Genomic DNA, 14,478 nt, shown 5'->3' on the forward strand with positions numbered 1-14,478 from the left:
AGAAGTATTTTGATTTTTTTTTCCAGCTTGAAAATATTTCTTGTTGCTTAGAAGATGGAAACAATATAGTAATCAAGTTGCTGAGCTCTATTTTTCAGCTGCTAAAATTATATCATTTTCCTCAAAAAGTAGGTCAATTTCTTTTCTGAAGTATTTCTTCCTACAACCTTCTTTTATTTTTTTTGAGATAGGGTTTTACGCTGTCACTCAGGCTGGGGTGCAGTGGGGTGATCTTGGCTCACTGCATCCTCAATCTCCCGGGTTCAAGCAATCCTCCCACCTCAGTCTCCCAAGTAGCTGGAACTACAGGTGTGTGACACCACACTAGGTGAAATTTTTAAAAGTTTTTTTGTAGAGACAAGGTCTCACCATGTTGCCCAGGCTGGTATGGAACTCCTGGGCTCAACTAATCCTCCTGCCTCAGCCTCCCAAAGTGTTAGGATTACAGGCATAAGCCACAGTGCCTGACTTGCCTGGCTTACAAACTTCTAAAGAGTCTGCAGATGGAAGATAAAGACAATTTATATCAAGGTAGAGAAATAACAAGATAGCCATTTAAACATTTTGATATTATGATGTAAATTTTGGTTTTAGGGCATACAGTCTATGCTAAAGGCAGATTTGACTTTAGAAATATCGGTCCGGGCGTGGTGGCTCAAGCCTGTAATCCCAGCACTTTGGGAGGCCGAGGAGGGTGGATCACGAGGTCAAGAGATCGAGACCATCCTGGTCAACATGGTGAAACCCTGTCTCTACTAAAACTACGAAAAATTAGCTGGGCATGGTGGCATGTGCCTGTAATCCCAGCTACTCAGGAGGCTGAGGCAGGAGAATTGCCTGAACCCAGGAGGCGGAGGTTGCGGTGAGCCGAGATCGTGCCATTGCACTCCAGCCTGGGTAACAAGAGCGAAACTCCGTCTCAAAAAAAAAAAAAAAAAAGAAATATCTACCTGTAACATATTTTATGATCTGCCTCAAAATCTGCTTTTTCCAACTTAAGAACAGTGGTAGGGAAGAGAATTAATAATAAAATTTGCTCATGCCAGGCACCTATCTTATTTGATCCTCAAAACAACCCTCTGAGGTAGGCACTATTATTAACTCCATTTACAGATCAGGAAATAGGCAGAGACATTAACTGATATACACACACTGTTTAGTTGTAGCCATTAAGTGTCAGAGATAGAATTTAAATCCAAGCCTACCTAACTTCAGGGAATAAATGAGTGACCACCATAAAAACTGCTCTTTTTGTCTGTTGTAGTTCTTTGCTACACTATTAGGTAAAGCTCATCTTTCTACCTTTCTTCAAATTGCCAAGAGGATATTCCAGATTCAGACTTGAAATGATGCTTGGAAGCCCCTAAGTAAGCAAGGTAATCCCTATTGTGTGTCTGTGGTGGTGGTTTTTCTAAAGCCCCATGCTTTAGAAAATGGGGCTTTAGAAAGACATTGACATATAAAAATAAAAACCAAAAAAAGGGAGGGGCCTCTGTTCTTTGAGGAGAGGTTTATGGACTCATTTGTCCCCCCAGGACCTATTTGAATGTATGCTTTTTTTTTTTTTCTGTCCCTGGCATCCCTGCATGTATCTGAAACAGACAGAAATTATGGACATGTACCCTCCCCCAAGTACTCTATCTTACATTTTCAGATTTTGAACTCAATACCTGATTGTGGCCCATTTATTAGAATTCATATAATGAATAATAAAAAGAATATGTTTTTCTCTAATAATTTATTTAATTGTTCAGTAATTTCATCTTCTCTAACAAAAGGGATTAAAAGCATGCCATACCTGGCCAGGCATGGTGACTCACACCTGTAATCCCAGCAGTTTTAGAGACCAAGGCAGGAGGATTGCTTGATCCCAAGAGTTTGAAACCAGCTTGGGCAACACCGTGAGACCCCCCCCACCCCCTAGTCTGTATGCAAAAGAAGAAAAATTTACAAAACACACATACACCTTTACTTCACTATAAATTACAATAACTAACCTTACCACTTCAGTATTGGCTCCGCTACTAGTGCAGTGATGCAGTCTCGGCTCACTGCAACCTCTGCCATCTGGGTTCAAGCCATTCTCCTGCCTCAGCCTCCTGAGTAGCTGGGATTACACGCATGTATCACCACACCCAACAGATTTTTTATTTTTAGTAGAGACAGGGTTTTGCCATGTTGGCCAGGCTGGTCTCGAACCCCTGACCTCAGGTGATCTGCCTGCCTCGGCCTCCCAAAGTGCTAGGATTATAGGCATGAGCCTGGCCATGACCAAGTTTAATAGAATGTTGAGATTATACTACTGTTTTCCTGTAGGTTACTGGTTTTTAACTGCTGAAAGGAAAAAGCCAGTAAATAGAACACAGTCACAGCAATATGAAATTCAGCCTATAACTTTCCAACAGCCCCCCCAAAAAGGTAATTATTTAAATATTTTTTAGCTATTTATAGCTTTTGTTGTCTGTAACTGTATTTGGCATTTAAGACCTGACTATCTTATTTGAATACTGTTTGGAATCAACTGTGTATAAATTACTCCAGCTTTCTTTTGAAAAATTATGAAATAGGTGAAGTTGTTTTTCCCATGAATCCTCCATTCTTCTTCTTCTTCTTCTTCTTTCTTCTTCTTCTTTTTTTTTTTTTTGAGTTGGAGTTTCGCTTTGTTGCCCAGGCTGGAGTACAATGGTGCGATCTCGGCTCACTGCAACCTCTCCCTTCAGGGTTCAAGCGATTATCCTGCCTCAGCCTCCCGAGTAGCTGGAATTACTAATTTTGTATTTTTAGTAGAGACGGGGTTTCACCATGTTGGTCAGGCTGGTCTGAGCTCCCGACCTCAGGTGATCAGCTTGCCTCGGCCTCGAAAAGTCCCGGGATTACAGGCGTGAGCCACTGCGCTTGGCCTGCATCCTCCATTCTTCCAGGCTCTTGTGTTCTTTTGCAACTCCCAAACTGCCTATTGCTATCCACTGCAGACTCACTAGCCTGGCAATTGCCCTTTCTTTCCCTTTCCTCACAGAGCTCCCATGTCTTGTTTTCTATGGGTCTTGTACAAGTTGGTAACTGATTCACATTTACATATTTATGACTATGGGGAATTAGATGAGGTTTGGGAAAGACCTCTCCCTGCAGCTTTGAAATTACCACCTGGGCAACAGCTTAATTAGCTTATCTCCAAGAGTGTTCCTAATCAAATTAATTGACAAGTTCTGTACAGTGAGAAAGATTATATTGTTTAAGCATGAAGTAGTTCTTTATTTAGGGAGCCATCATTTAGATTTGTGTCTTCCATGAGGAATTTTTTTTTTAATCCAGAATCGAAATGAGCATTAGGAGACTACTTCCAAAATCACAGATTCAGAAACTCATCTTTTTTTACTAGCTTTGTTGCTGCTGGATATCCTATATACACTCTTTTTTTCTTTTTTTTGAGACAGGGTCTCACTCTGTCACACAGGCTGGAGTGCAGTGGCATGACTTGGCTCACTGTAACTTCTGCCTCCTAGGTTCAAGCGATTCTGTGCCTCAGCCACCCAAGTAGCTGGGATTACAGGTACATGCCACGAGGCCCAGCTAATTTTTGTATTTTTAGAAGAGCTGGTCTCAAACTCCTTGCCTAAAGTGATCCACCTGTCACAGCATCCCAGAGTGCTAAGATTACAGGCATGAGCCACTGCACCTGGCCTACTCTTTTCAATTAAATAAATTTTTTAAAAATTTCCACATGAATATGAACATATATTGTGCATCATTTAGTAAACATTTTGCTCATTTATTTTGCTTATATAAATGGTGACCAAAACTTTTTGACCAGTAACTATACTTTTAAGGGTGCAGACAACGATGTTCCATTTTCGTTATTTGGTTAAATTGTAAACATTAAATTGTACCTATATTTCAGAACTTAATGAATCAGAGATAAAACTCAAGTAATTTGATGAACTCTACTTATTCTTTCTGATTCATATAAAGTAGATTTTTCTGATTATTTGTGGATTCTTCATGCATTTGTTTATGTGTATGATAATTATTCAGTTACTAATCATGGGTTTATTAGGCATGTTTTATAGACTTACCATTTTAAGAGAAATATATGATAATTTTTTTCTAAACAAAAAAAAGGACACATACTCTGACAAATTTATCTCTAGTGACAATGTTTCTGAATCACAGAATAGACTATTCTTCAAAATCTAAAACATAATGTTGCAAATATATCAATTACTGAACAAATAAAGTCATTGTATAAGACAATGATAAAAAGTGATTTATTGAATACGTAAGATGTGTCAAGCACTTTATATACATTATACCTAATTTTTATGGCAACCTTGCAAGATGGCTGATATTATTTCCAATTTATAAATACAGAACCTAAGATTTAGGGTGGGAGTGGAGAGAGAGGGTTATGTAACTTGTCTAAGATCAAATGGCTGGTCTGTGCCAGAGCTGGGTCTCAGATTCAAAGCTGGTCTAACATCAAGGCCTGTGCTCCTTCTCTAACAGCGTATTAACTCAAATAACTTATGATGTCCAAGTGAGTCCTAGCATACAGATACTTGTGGCTAAGAAAGGAGAGAGAGAGAAATCCGGAGTGAGTCAGATAGACCTGGGTTGAAGATTGGCTATACTGTCTCTATCACTTAACTGTTGTATGACTTTGAGCACGACATCTTCTCTGAGCCTTCATTTTCTTCTGAGTAAAATGGGCTTAGTAATACTCAGAGGATTAAAAGAGATATTGTATGCATTGCTCTTGACACAATGCCTAGCACGTAGTAAGCATTCAATAATTGCTATCTGCTGTTTTCGTTGTGATTTTATAGTAGCAGTTCAAAATGGCATTGATATATTCTAGTAAAAATGTTATCATTGGCCAAGCTTGATGGCTCATTCCCGAAATCCCAGAGCTTAGGTGGGCCGAGGCTGAAGGATCGCTTCAGGCCAGAAATTCAAGACTAGCCCAGGCAACATAGTGAGATCCCCATCTCTACCAAAACAAAATGAAACGAAACAACAACAAAAGAAAAACTAGCCAGTTGTGGTGGCCATGCCTGTAGTGCCAGCTACTCAGGAGGCTGCGGCTGGAGAATTACTTGAGCCTGGGAGGCAGAGGTTACAGCGAGCCAGGATCTCACCACTGCGCTTCAGCTTGGGCAACAGAGTAAGACCTTGTCTCAAAAAAAAAAAAAAAAAAGAAAGAAAGAAAAATAGAAAAAAAAAAAAAAAAAGCCAGGGAGCAGGGGGAGAAGTGGGGAGTGTGGCTAGAGAAGGAAGCCAAAAGAATGTATTATAACAGGAAGCTAATGAGTAGGTGACAGACAGAATGGCTAAAGTTTTGAAGGCTGTGCTAAAGAGTTTTTCTATTATTGTTTTTTGTTTGTTTCTTTTTGTTTTTCAGACGAGGTCTCACTCTGTCGCGCAAGCTGGAGTGCAGTGGCACAATCTGGGCTCACTGCAGCCTCCGCCTCCATGGGTTCAAGTGATTCTCCTGCCTCAATCTCCCAGGTAGCTGGGATTATAGGCATGCGCCACTACACCCAGCTAATTTGTGTTTTTATTTTGTATTTTATTTTATTTATTTTTTGAGATGGAGTCTCACTCTGTTACCCAGGCTGGAATGCAGTGGTAAGGTCTCAGCTCACTGCAACCTCCGCCTCCCAGGTTCAAGCAATTCTCCTGCCTAAGCCTCCTGAGTAGCTGGGATTACAGGCACCCGCCGCCATGCCCAGCTAATTTTTTGTATTTTTAGTAGAGATAGGGTTTCACCTGTTGGCCAGGCTGGTCTCAAACTCCTGACCTTGTGATCCGCCTGCGTCAGCCTCCCAAAGCGCTGGGATTACAGGCAAGAGCCACGACGCCTGGTGCTAATTTTGTATTTTTCGAAGAGATGAAGTTTCACCATGTGAGCCAGGCTGGTCTCAGGCTCCTGACCTCAAGTGATAGACCTGTTTCAGCCTCTCAAAGTGCTAACATTACAGGTGTCAGCCACAACTCCCAGCCTAAAGAGTTTTGGCTTTAACAACAATGGGGAAGAATTTACAGACTTATATTCAGTGACATGATTAGATTTTATTTTTAAAACAACACTGTAGTGTGGAGAGCTGCTGGAGAGAAGAAAGAAAATACAGGCAGATTAAGAGGTACTGTTTCAAGCATGAGCTGATTGGTTTGAATTAGATTGGTGATAGTAGTAATGATAGGAAAATTAAACTCAAAATTTAAGAGAGTTAAAAGAAAAAACAAGATTTTTATGGATTGGATAATAGCAATTAAGGGAAAATGTGGTTTTATCATGAAATCTAGTCGCGCTCTAGAGATCATTTAGGAGCTAAGTGATTAACAACGGCCAAAACCAGACAAAAGTCTTTCTAAAATGTAGTTGAATATTAAGTTCTCTCAATAAACTTGATATATTTTAGTTGGAAACAATTAACTATAAGAAGCATTAGTAAAAATCTAAATTATTTCTAATTTTGGTGTTAGCTATGATATGGCATATTAATGTGTCCTCTCATAAAACTGAAATGGTATTTTACTTTATTTTTATTTTTTGAGACAAAGTCTCACTCTGTTGCCCAGGCTGGAGTGCAGTGGCGCAGTCTCAGCTCACTGCAACCTCCACCTCCCAGGTTCAAGCAATTCTCCTGCCTCACCCTCCCAAATAGCTGGGATTACAGGTGAGCACCACCATGCCCAGCTAATTTTTATATTTTTGGTAGAGATGGAGTTTCACCGTGTTGGCAGGCTGGTCTCAAACTCCTGACCTCAGGTGATCTGACTGCCTCTGCCTCCTAAAGTTCTGGGATTACAGGCATGAGCAACTGCATCTGGCCTGAAATTCTATTTTAGATGTATTTTTAAATTTGCAAATTGTGGCTACACTGTTGATACTGACTCATTACTCATGAATGTCTTTCATCCCAGCGTGGTAGAAGCCTTTATAGGTATTAAAGTTCATAACACCCCTGACAGACAGTTTATAGGTAATTAAATTCTGTGATCTACCCACTTGATCTATGAATCAGCTCTTAGTTAATAGTCTCTTACATATTTCAAATGAAATAAAAAATTTAAATAGCAATAATAATGGCACAAGCCACAGAGAAATACAAAGGAGTTTAAAATAACCATGAAAAAAACTTCTAAATTTTAAAATAGACCTACTTTAGAAATGTGTGAAACTTTATGCTTGAATGAGTTTAAGATGAACCTAGAATATTAAAAATTCATTCCTCAAAAAACATTTTTGGAGGCCTGCTGTGTGTCAGACACTGTGCTACAGTTGGCTACATAATCATACACAAGAATTATCAGCACCAGTTGGGTGCAGTGGCTCGCGCCTGTAATCAGCACTTTGAAAGGCATAGGTTGGGGGATCACATGAGGCCAGGAGTTCGAGACCTGGCCAAATTGGTGAAACCCTATCTCTACTAAAAATACAAAAATTAGCCTAGTGTGGTGGTGAGTGTATGTAGTCCCAGCTACTCAGGAGGCTGAGGCATGAGAATTGTTTGAACCCGAGAGGTGAAGGTTACAGTGAGTTGGGATCATGCCACTGCACTCCAGCCTGGGTGACAGAGCTAGTCTCAAAAAAAAAAAAAAGATGCAAAAAACAATCCAGATGCTTCAAAGCATTCACTCATTTATTTAGAATATGAAAATAAAAAACTACAATGTGTCATATATTGTTTTAGAGGAGGAAGATACTGTCCTTGCCCATCTCCATCCCAGGATTATTGACACATAAACAAATTGATACAGTGTGTCATAGGAGATATGTAGGGGAATAAGAGTATCAAGAAAGAAGCCATGAATGTTATGGGTGTTTGTGGTGCTGGGAGTACAAGAAGTGTTTCCTATAGAAGAAAATATCTGTTTAGTCTACTAGGTATTCTTGATTTGTTTTTGTAAAATGAGGGTCCACATAATGATATTTGACTTGTACAAAATATAATTTAGAGACAATAGTTGTTTTTATGCTGGCAAATTAAAGTTATGTAGAACTTTGGGACCCCTTAAGTTTTTCTGGGCCTACTAATTTTGTCAATTTTAGCTTTACGTAATGCAATATATGTTTTATCTGAAGTTGAGATGCACTGAGGAACAACACACTGTTGTTCTTGCACAGACTGGTTGCAACAGCTTTGGAATGTGTTTGTCAAATTAAGAGAAACAAAAACACAAAACGCTACAGTTCAAAATTGGCTTTTTATTAGATCTGCTACTTTGCTTCAAACTTTAAACTGTACCCAGATAAGGCAAGAAATAGTTAAGTACCAGTTGCAGAGAACCTTCTTTGTTGATTGCCTCTTAGGAATTTTAACGTTTGACTATATTTCCCAATGTGGAAGCATGGAGTTGGAGGTGGACTCCAGAAGATACAGGGGCCTACCTAGCTGTGACCACGTTATTATGAAGAACAAAATTACAGCTAAATAAAATTTTGAGGGCTGTCCTTGAGGATATACATAGAAAGTAATGTGTTACCTAATAGATAATTTGTGAGCCTGAAGTTATTCAAAAGCTAGAGAAGAAATATTCAAGCTAAAACCAACTTGCTACTTTGTTAGACAAAGAAAATGCACTTCTTGTTGCCTAAGATAGACAGAGAATAAATACTCCATAGATAGCAAGTCCCAGAGAATTTTACTTTTTTTTTTTTTTTTGACATGGAGTCTCACCCTGTTGCCCAGGTTGGAGTGCAGTGGTGCGATCTCGGCTCACTGCAACCTACATCTCCTGGGTTCAAACGATTATCCTGCCTCAGCCTCCTGAGTAGCTGGAATTACAGATGCCCGACACCACGCCCAGCTAAGTTTTGTATTTTTAGTAGAGACAGGGTTTTACCATGTTGTCCAGGCTGGTCTTGAACTCCTGACCTCGTGATATGCCTGCCTCGGTCTCCCAAAGTGCTGGGATTACAGGTGTGAGCCACTGTGCTCGGCCAGAATTTTACTTTTAAAGGGAGTAGGATAGAGCCACCATATGAACCAGGGACCTTCCTAGAGAACTGAAAAGAAGCCTCGAGTACTGCTATTGCTGTAGCATACAAGCATCACAGTGGATTTTACTGAATTAGGTTGAGATCAGGTGGCCTACTTGTGCTCTGGGAGAGAACCAAAACAACAGCATAGGAAGAGAGGTTAAATGTGTGGGCGGTGCCATAACTTTGAGTGGCTAAATTCAAGTTAACTTATAGAGATTTGGTCCTAGATGCTATTATACTGGGCAGCCACCCAGCCTTTTTAAAAATAAAATCGGCCACATGCGATGGCTCACACCTGTTTTCCCAGCGCTTTGGGAGGCCGAGGTGGGAGGATTGATTGCCTCAAGCAAGGAGTTTGAGACTGGGAATATAGTGACACCGTGGTCTCTTAAAAAAAGAACATCAAAACCTAAAAGTTCAAGAGAGGTCTCTCAGGTTGTAGAGATAAGGCATGATCAGTCTCCCTTGGTAGAAGAGTGAATAAAAATATTGGCCACTTTGATTTTGCTGCTGTTTAGAAGGACTCCTGGCTGGGCACAGTGGCTCATGCCAGTAATCCCAACACTTTGGGAGATCGAGGCGGGAGGATCGCTTGAGCCCAGCAGTTTAAGACCAGCCTGGCAAATATGGCGAAACTCCGTCTCTACTAAAAATACAAAACATTAGCCAGGCATGGTGGCACACACCTATAATCCCAGCTACTTAGGAGGCTGAAGCATGAGGATCAATTGAACCTGGGAGACGGACCCTGCAGTGAGCCCATATCAGGCCATTGCACTCCAGCCTAGGCGACAGAGACTCAGTCTCAAAAAAGAAAGACTCTTGAAGGGTCTTTTTTTTTTTTCTTTCAATAAAAATATAGAGATGAGATCTCTATATGTTGCCCCGGCTGGTCTCAAACTCCTGGGCTCAAGTGATCCTCCCGCCTTGGCCTCCCGAAGTGCTGGGATTATAGCATGAGCCACTGTGCTCAGCCTTTCAGGGTCTGGATAAACATGAACACACTGCTTAAGGAGAAGGGGGGATACTAAATGCCCATTATGGACTAGGCACTGTCTTTAGCACTTTCTCTGAAAGATAACAATTAACTTTCTCATTGAAAACAAACAATTTGCAGACTAGAGAAGTTTCTTATCAATGCTTAGGGTCATTGACCTTTTCTAGCCACTAGAATTCCAGTGATCAAGTTAATTTACTAGAGCAATAATTTTTTAGTCATTTTCTTGTATTTTTTTCTGAATAAAATAACCACTATCATTAATAGAAAGACCTATAAAGGAGAAAGAAACATAATGTTCAGTTGTGTTGGTGATACTTAAAGGAGCAGTGTGGAGGCAGATGCAGGGAGCCACACTTTAAAGACTGGGATGGGTGTTGCTTTGGGGCCACCCTTACTTGCAGTTTATATAGTCTTCATACGTAATTATATTGCCAAAGAAACTATTTCGTCATGTATTGTAAATACTTTTCCCCAGATCTACCATAGTTTTAGTGGTGTCTTCTGGTTGTAATAAAAATTAATGAGTTGTGGGCTGGACATGGTGGCTCATACCTGTAATCACAGCACTTTGGGAGGCCAAGGTGGGTGGATCACGAAGTCAGGAGTTTGAGACCAGCCTGGCCAACATGGTGAAACCCCATCTCTACTAAAAATACAAAAATTAGCCGAGCATGGTGGTGGGCACCAGTAATCCCAGCTACTTGGGAGGCTGAGGCAGGAGAATCACTTGAACCCAGGAGGCAAAGTTTGCAGTGTGCCAAAATTGCGCCACTGCACTGTAGCCTGTGTGACAGAGTAAGACTCCATCTCAAAAAAAAAAAAAAAAAAAAAAATTCCCCAGCATATTGTTTGGGGTTATTTTTGACTGTGTTCCTATCTACTTCCCTTGTTTATTCTTTTTTATTTTTATAGATTTATAATATATTATTGTTTCTGATAATTAAAGGAAGGTCCTCTTCATTACTCTTTTTTTTCTTTTCTTTTCTTTTTTTTGAGACAGAGTCTCGCTTTATCACCCAGGCTGGAGTGCAGTGGTGTAATCTCGGCTCACAGTAACCTCCACCTCCTGGGCTCAGGTGATTCTCCTGCCTCAGCCTCCTGAGTAGCTGGGATTACAGGCGCCTGCCACCATGCCCAGCTAATTTTTGTATTTTTAGTAGAGACGGGGCTTCACCATGTTCGTCAGGCTGGCCTGGAACTCCTGACCTCGTGATCCGCCCACCTCTGCCTCCTAAAGTGCTAGATTTACAGGTATGAGCCACCGTGCCTAGCCTATTCTTTTTTTTTTCAAAAATGTTTTTGCTCTGGTGAGTCATTACAGCCTAGTGGTAAAAAGCATGGGCTCCAAAACCAGAGTGGCTCCACCATTCAGGTAGGTTGGTAACCTTGGGCCACCAAATTAAAATCACTAAATGTTATTCTCTCATCTGAAAACTTTTGAGAACTAAATTATTCAATGCTTTTAAAGTGCCACAATATTTCTTATTTATTTATTTATTTTTTTGAGACAGATTTTTACTCTTGTTGCCCAGGCTTGAGTGCAATGGTGCGATCTCAGCTCACTGCAAGCTCAGCCTCCCAGGTTCAAGCTGTTCTGCTGCCTCAGCCTCCCAAGTAGCTGGGATTACAGGCATGTGCCACCACACCCGGCTAATTTTGTATTTTTAGTAGAGATGGGATTTCATTATGTTGGTTAGGCTGGTCTTGAACTCCTGACCTCAAGTGATCCAGCTGCCTTGACCTCCCAAAATGCTATGATTACAGGCCTGAGCCCCCTACTGCACCCAGCCTTTCTTTTTATTTATTTATTTTTTTTTTTGAGATGAGTCTTGGTCTCTCACCCAGGCAATGGTGTGATCTTGGCTCACTGCAGTCTCTGCCCCTTGGATTCAAGCAATTCTGCTGCCTCAGCTTCCTGAGTAGCTGAGATTTACAGGTGCCCACCACCACACCTGGATAACTGTTGTATTTTTAGTAGAGATGGTGTTTTGCCATGTTGACCAGGCTGGTCTCAAACTCCTGACCTCAAGTGATCGACCCACCTCAGCCTCCCAGAGTACTGGGATTACAGGGGAGCCAAAGCGCCATAATATTTGACACATAGTATATGTATTAGTCAGGGTTGCCCAAAATTGTAATATACAACCCCGAAATTCCTTATTTGAAAGAAATAAACTTGCTTCCTGCTCATGCAACAGGCCAGTGTGGGTATTCCTAGTTGGGCAGCTCCTCTGAGCAATTATCTTCTAAGCTGTGACTTGGGGACCTAGGCCCCTTCCATCTTACTTCTATCTGGTGGCTTCACCATCCTTTAGATCTTTGGAATCTTTTCACTTAGTTTATGGGAAAAGCGAGAGGGGAGCCAGAGAAGTACTTGAGGGTTTTTTCCCATGTTCTAGAAGTGACAATTTTTTTTTTTTTTTTTTTTTTTTTTGGAGACAAAGTCTCTCTCTGTTGCCCAGGCTAGAGTGCAGTGGTGTAATCTCGGCTCACTGCAGCCTCCACCTCCCGGGTTCAAACAATTCTCTGCCTCAGCCTCCAGAGTAGCTGGGATTACAGGCACCTGTCACCATGCCCTGCTAATTTTTTGTATTTTTAGTAGAGACGGGGTTTCACCATCTTGGCCAGGCTCGTCTGGAACTTCTGACCTCATGATCCACCTGCCTCAGCCCCCCAAAGTGCCGGGATTACAGGAATGAGCCACCTCACCGAGTCTTCTTTTTTTTTTTTTTTTTTTTTTTGAGACGGAGTTTTGCTCTGGTCATATAGGCTGGAGTGCAATGGCCCGCGATCTCAGCTCACTGCAACCTCTGCCTCCTGGATTTAAGTGATTCTCCTGCCTCAGCCTTCTGAGTAGCTAGAATTACAGGCATACACCACCACATCTGGGTACTTTTTTATTTTTAGTAGAGATGAGGTTGCACCATGTTGGCCAGGCTGGTCTCAAACTTCTGACCTCAAGTGATTCACCCGCCTCAGCCTCCGAAAATGCTGGGATTACAGGCGTGAGCCACCGCACCCGGCCAAATCTTCACTTTTAGTCTATGTGGAGGACCAGTTAGCCTTAAAGTCTCTCTCAAAAATATTCTTTCTGGCTATGGGACTGTGCTGCCACCAAAAGCCAGTAACTGAAGTCCACTTGTTGAGCTATTGCCTCTTTTAAGAGGCTTACCAGGGAATGATAGGGAATGGATGCAGCAGGTCTCTCTGGCTCCAGCCTCTCTGCCCTAATTTTAGATTCCATAAAACTTAACACATTAAACTGTGAAAATAAAGCATATTGAGAAAATAATATTTTCTCTATATTGGCCTCAAGTTCAATCTTTAGAAACAATGACTTCCCATTGTATGTAGAGCAACTTTGGACTTCTCTTGCCTTGCCCAAGATAAGCATCAAAATAAGAGTTATGCTGGTTTTAATATTTGTTCTTTGTCCCTTTGCCACCTAACAAAATTTATCCTGTTAATTTCAACCACTTGATACCAAAATGTTTTAAATGTAAAGAAGCTGTCACCAAAGAAGAATCTAAATGGCCAATACAAAAAGATAATGAACCTCATTAATAATCAGGAAAATATATTTAAACTCAGATGTTACTACAAATGCCAAAAGAACTAAAGAGACAGATAATACTGTTTGTAAGGATATTTGGTGACTGGAACTTAGATAATGATGGTGTGACTACAAATGTATATGACCACCAATTTAACCATGCTGACCACTCTTGGAAGGTCCTTTCTTGATTGCCAAGGTCACCTCATCCTGGCTTTAAAAGAATGGTATTTCTGGCCAGGTGCAGTGGCTCACGCTTGTAATCCCAGCACTTTGGGAGGCCAAGGCGAGTGGATCACGAAGTTAGGAGTTCAAGATCAGCCTGGCCAATATGATGAAACCCGTCTCTACTACAAATACAAAAAATTAGCTGGGTGTGGTGGTGGGTGCCTGTAATCCCATCTACTCGGGAGGCTGAGGCAGGAAAATCGCTTGAACCTGGAAGGCAGAGATTGCAGTGAGCTGAGATCGTGCCACTGTACTCCAGCCTGGGTGACGAGCAAAACTCTGTCTCAAACAAAAACAAAACAATAAAAGCATACATTTGGAGTCACTTAATATCAAGTCAAAAGGTCCCACATAAATCAAGTGTATTAAAGCCCAGTAATAACAGTGCCAAGGCTAGCCAGGTGGCTCATGCCTGTAATCCCTGTACTTTGGGAGGCTGAAGCAGGCAGATCACTTGAGCCAAAGAGCTTGCAACTAGCCTGGGCAATAAGGCAAAACCCGGTCACTACAAAAAAAAAATAATAATACAAAATTGCCTGGGTGTGATGGCACACGCCTGTAGTCCCAGCTACTTGGGAGCCTGAGGTGGGATCTCTTGAGCCTGGGAGGTGGAGGTTGCAGGGAGCTGAGATCGCACCATTGCACTCCAACCTGGGAAACAGAGCAAGATCCTGTCTCAAACAAAAAAAACAAAACACATGGTTTATTATA

Source organism: Sapajus apella, unplaced genomic scaffold (genome assembly GCF_009761245.1).
Source record: "Sapajus apella isolate SASKATOON/1434 unplaced genomic scaffold, GSC_monkey_1.0 scaffold50, whole genome shotgun sequence".
Taxonomy (NCBI): domain Eukaryota; kingdom Metazoa; phylum Chordata; class Mammalia; order Primates; family Cebidae; genus Sapajus; species Sapajus apella.